Below are 5,778 nucleotides of genomic sequence, written 5' to 3' on the forward strand. Positions count from 1 at the left end.
TTTCCATTCCTGTCATTCTTCCCCTCAGGAGACTGAAATCTGAGGACTGTAGTTGGATGCCACTTAGCAGCAAAGCCCGTGAGAACTCTTTATCTCCAATTAAACACCCAAAAAAGCTGGAAGTGAAGCTGTGATTCAAATGGTAGAGTGCTGTCTTGGAGCATAAAAGATAAGACCCATGCCCTAGTTTCAAGCTTTTTCTAGCATAGGCCCAACCAAGAAAGGGAGGCAGGTGGGCATATGGGAACTCAAAATTAACACCTAATAGTCAGGACTCCCAGAACAGAACCCAACCAGCTCTGATTCTCTAGATTCTATGTCCTATATCATGGCAGTCTTAGATGGGACTGACCATGCACCAAGTTGGGACATTCAAGCACAATCTCATACTGAAGATCCCCTGACCTTATCAAAGACTCAGGATCTCTCACTGTCCTGCCTCAGCACTGGGCAGTGAGGTAAGGTCTAGTTATTCAACCACATGATATGGGAACTAAAGGGTTTCCTGGTCAAGGGATGGAAACTGGGGAGATCTAGGTCCCTCTTGGGGAGGTGAAAAGGGCTGCTCTATCCCAGAAATGTTCCTATGTTGTGAGTATTATCAAAGAAACAACCCTGCTCAGAGCCCAGTGCCTCTGGTTTTCCCACCAGCCTCTACCCACTCTGCCACACCTTCAGCCTGCCTTCTTTGAATCCCAGATCTGCCATCTAGACTAAAGACTGAGCTAGACAAGAGACCCACTTCCTGCCCTCATTCCCAGGCTGTCCTGTGGCAGTGGCATGCTTACCTCAGTCTTTGGTGGAGGAATGAACACAGGGGATGGTACTGCCGGATTGAGCCCTGGAAAGTCCTAGTCCCTAAGGATGTACTGCACAGGCATCCTGCAGTGAACGGCAGCCAGGTTGTCAATGATGAAACCAAGGTGCCAGGACTTTTCATAACAGTGTGGCTCAATCAAAGGCTGGTAGTCTATGTTGTCAGGTGAGGTCATGGCTCCAATGTCTTGACACACGTGACCTAGGATCATTCTCTCTCTTCAAATTCCTACTTATCCTCGGACGCCCCCTTTAAACTCTCTCACTCCAATACCTCCCTAGCCCTTGGAAACATTCTTCTTATCTGACCAGAAACTAAACTCCATGAGGCTGGGGAAAATTGAAACCTGGTGACCCACCCTGGGCCCTAGGTTCTACCCGAGGCTGGTTGCCTCTACAGTCAGTGACCACAGAGCTCCTGAATGGCATGAAGTTGCTGAGGGGTCAGTGGCTTGGTCCTACATAATGGCTTTAGTCTCAGAAACTGTCCCCCCAAAAATTGTGAATAGTTGGCTCCCTTGATCCAGGGACTCCAAACCAAGTCTTGCATGTTCTCCCTTCTTCCTTCCTTTCTTTTTTTTCTCCCTCTGTCCTTCCCTCTTCTCTCTCTTTACTTTCTTGGAGTCATTCTTGGACCTTGTACTTGGAGCCTAGGTTCTGTCCCTAAGCCTTTTTACTCGAGGGTAGCATTCTATGGCTTGAGCCACACGTATACTTCTGATGTTTTGTTTTCTTTTTTTTTTTTTTGGTAGTTAATTTTAGACAAGAGTCTTACAGGCTTTCCTACCCGGGCCAAAAGACTCAGTCCTCTGATCTCAGCCTCTTAAATAGCTAGGATGACAGACTTGAAGCACTGGCATCCAGATCAATTCAAGGTTTCTTCATGGGCTGTGGAACCAGTCCTGGAACTTTTCATTGTCTATGACCCCCCAGAGCCTGGTGCACACTGTAATGGTTTGTTGGATAAATCAATGAGTATCTGTCTATGACAATACTACAGAAAAGTCCCATCTGATTCAGGTAAGAATCATCTGTGGGAGAGGGGGGATGAAGCCTGATGTAGCTCTCCCACAGTTCTCCCTCCTCCATCTTACCCCATCCTGGTGCCACCACACTTAACTGTTTTGGCTCTTAGGGTGTGAGCCACTATCTACTCTCTACATTCCAGGGCCTCTGGGATGCCTATCTTCTCAAAGATCTCTTTTCAGCAGCTGACCAGCTCTGTGGCACTCAATCCTCCACATAGATGTGAATGAGTTTGCCTGGCTCAAAGGGCCTCCTCTTCCTCCCCCTGGGGCCAGCCAGGATCGTCCACCACATCTGGCCCCTAGGTTTCATGTTGCAGAGGAAGGATCCTTGAGGCAACCTGGGTTCTCTGAATCTCCCAGAGTCCAGTACAGGTGCTGGGAATCATCTCTGCTGATAGCTGGCATGCTGGCGATGGAGAGGTCACAATCTTTGCTCCCCACAATGTTCTTGAGTGGGATGGTCACCATAGGTAGATTCAACAGCTGCCAGAGAAAGGCAGTCAAGGCACAATGTTCAAAGCAAGAGATAATCTGGCTTGGGAACTCTGCCTGTGCCCCTTTGAACATCATTGTTTGACAGCTGAAATCATCCATCTAATTTGATCCATATTAGCAGGCATTAGTGGAAATTGCCAGCTTAAATTTAAAAAACCTGGAAAATGTGGTATTTAATTTGTCCCAATCAAACTTAAAGGGTTCCAAAGTCAGAGGTCCCCTTTTCCTTCCAGACAGACAATAGCAGGTTATAGAAACTGGCATTCAGCAAGCCCTAGCTAACTGCCACCTCCTGAATACTGAGCAGGCTCCAGTAGGGGGAAAGGATTTGCCTACCACTGCCCACCTGGAAACAGCCCAGGCGGAACACAGATTGGATTCTGCAGGACTCCAGGGAGGATTGACACTGGGCACTGCCCCAAGAGGGTATCCTGACCACCAGTGGGGCCCAGCAGCCCTGTGCTCGGATGCCCACAGAGACCGTTAATGCCCTAGATATGGTTCCCCTCTCATCCACTCTCATGGGGAACCATCTGCCATGTCACACCGTACGCCAGTCTCCAAAACCTCATAGGTTCACAGCCCCTGCCCTATACTTTCCCTCATCTCATTCCCTAATTATGTTGGGCAGAGACATTGCAATCCCTTAAATTACCTCCAACTAAACACACAAGAGCAGAGTGTCTGGCTGGAAGAGTGTGGCTGTGATCTCATTCGCTTCACCAAACTTCTGGCTGGGGCTAGAAGGACAGGCGTCGACTCCAGTCTAGGGTTCACACTGTTCTTCTAGGAGAGGCCCACTCAGGCCCAGCAGCTACTGTGGGCTACAGCAAAGGAGGGAGAGAGAGGTGTAAAGGGGAGGAAAGTAATGTCTACTGAAATCTTCCGTAAAGGAGCCATGAAACTGTGAAGGAGAAAACAAAAATTGTGGCTGGGCTTGTACTTGGTATTGATGAAGAAAGAACAACAAAAAATAGACAGAGAAAGAGAGTAGTAAAATGCTTTTGCTGTTTTTAGACATGGTGACTTAAATATATTTTCATTGTTCTCATGTCCCTGCTCTCCCAACACACACACACACACACACACACACACACACACACACACACACACACACACACCCCTCCAGAATGGTGACAGATGACTCTTCCATGCAGCACCTGCAATTTGCCAACTGATCACTCACCTGAGGACAGTCAGGCTGTACAAGGAGAAAAATTCTCTCTCTCTCTCTCTCTCTCTCTCTCTCTCTCTCTCTCTTTCTCTCTCTCTCTCTCTCTCTCACACACACACACACACACATACATACACACACACAGACTCAGTGTAGTACCTCTCCTAAGTTTGTTGGTTCCTCATCTGGGACAATGTATTACCTGGAGCACGAGGTTCCCATTCTCCGTTCCCTTGTCAGAACCAAGGGCTCCCACCCAAGGGGAGCAACACTCTAATGACACAGCACGACCCACCTCTCCCCTTCTCCAGGGCCAGTCCCTTCCCCTTGGGAACAACCAACCTTAACTCCCCATTCACCAAAACCCTAGGCCAGGAGGCTGGGTGAAGGAATCCCCAGACAGGTGGCTCTTCAGAGCCAGAACTGAACCAAGCAGTGGGTCATGGGGTCCCAAGGTGTGTCTCTGACTCAGGGTGGGGGCAGTGTTGAGGAAATGGATGGGGTCCTAAAGGCTACATACATGGATAGACTCCTACTTCCAGCCTAGATGCTTCTGTACAACTAGGCAGATTCTTGGGGAGGACAAGGAGATCATATCGACAGGGAGCACCAGCAGATGCTGGCAGAGATGGGAAATGTGATCACCCTGTGAGTACTGTTGACAGCTGGGGTGGGGGGATAGGCCGGGTATATGTGTGTCTGAGGGTGTATGTTCCTCCCATATATTCCCCTACTATCTGACCCCCAGTGCCCTCACCTCCCAAGTGGGCTTTTCTGGGACCCTCCTCAGATGAAATGGTGACTGAGCATTGAGGACAAGGGCTCACACAGCAAGGGAGACCTATCTTCTGCATCCAACACCCCCCACTACCAGAAAAAAAGGAAAAGACCCAATAAGGCAGGTGCAGAGGTGCTGCTCCCCACCTCTGACTACAGCTACCAGTTTCTCACCAGGGAGAGGAAGAGTGCAGATGTGGGACTGTGTGCCTCCCACTGCTCCATCCAGGGGCTCAATGGTGAACCCTTCTCACCCATTCCTGCATCTCCCTGTTTCTAGGGATACTGGCCACTAGGGATGGGGGTAAGTTCCCAGAGTCAACACCCACTCCCCCCCTCCACTCCTGGGGCTCATTTGTGGCAGAGTCAGGGCTGGCCTGCCTGGTACTGGGGAGGCATGGTTGGGACACAAGAGGAGAGGCGGGATTTGCAGGGGGAGGAGTGGGAGTGGTAGGGGGCGGTCGCAAGTTGCTGACCTGCTGGCGACCATTCACTTGTGCTGCTGGGAGAATCTGTAGGCTGTGGTTCTGTGTGCAGCATGTAGTGATGGCAGTGGCATGGTGTACGCTTGGTCTCAGAGCAGAGGACCAGGGGCCTGTACCAGGTCAGGGCCTTAAAGCGGCTGGGGGTGCACCATCACTGGATGACTCTAAGAGGCGCAGCAGGTCTGAGCCAGAGGCAATGCAATGCTGCAGGGAGCACAGGGGATGGGACAGGGGCAGGAGCTGGTGGATGGCTGGGCTGAGCATGCCCCTGCTGCAGCTGAGGTCCCAGTGCAGGGGCTTAAGACTCAGGGCATACCTAGCCTCTGAGCCTCCCTGGGGTGGTGTGAGGGATGTGCCTTATGTGCTGGCTTTTTGTGCTCTGTGCTCCTGGCCCAGACACATGCTCCTACAGCAACAGAGGCATTGAGGCCGCCATCCCTGGTGCATGTGCCTGGTCTTCTCTCTGCTCTCTCTCTGCCCCCACTTCTTTCCCGGGCTGCCCCACCCCCACTGCGCAAATGCTCCAGCCCCTGTGTGCCCCTGGCTGCAGGGGATATGTGTCCCCTCAGCCATGTCCTGTTCTCCCCTGGGTCATGCCTCCTCCACCTTCACCCACGCCCCCATCCCTGACTCTGCCCTAAGGCTATCAGGCCATGGCAGAAGCAGCCTCACCTCAGGTCAGGGCTTTCCCCCAACCCCAGCAGCTGCCCGGGGGGGGGGGATCGAATCTCCTCTCAGCCCAACCGCTGGGGGACTCTTCTCCATCCACCCCACACACCAAGCAGGTGCATGGTGTCCCTACATGTTTGTGTGTGCGTAATTGTTGGGGATACCCATACATACCTCTCAAGGACTCAGAACAATTTTAAAAAATAACACAAAGAACCCTGTGTAATGGACTCAGCACAATGAGCCTTTTGAAGGAATCAGCACATAGCAACCTTTGGGATCCTCATGGCAATCTAATGACTAATAAGATAAGACATGCCATTTTGACATCACT

The sequence above is a fragment of the Dipodomys spectabilis genome, unplaced genomic scaffold (genome assembly GCF_019054845.1).
Source record: "Dipodomys spectabilis isolate Male_0828 unplaced genomic scaffold, ASM1905484v1 ptg000238l, whole genome shotgun sequence".
NCBI classification, from domain to species: domain Eukaryota; kingdom Metazoa; phylum Chordata; class Mammalia; order Rodentia; family Heteromyidae; genus Dipodomys; species Dipodomys spectabilis.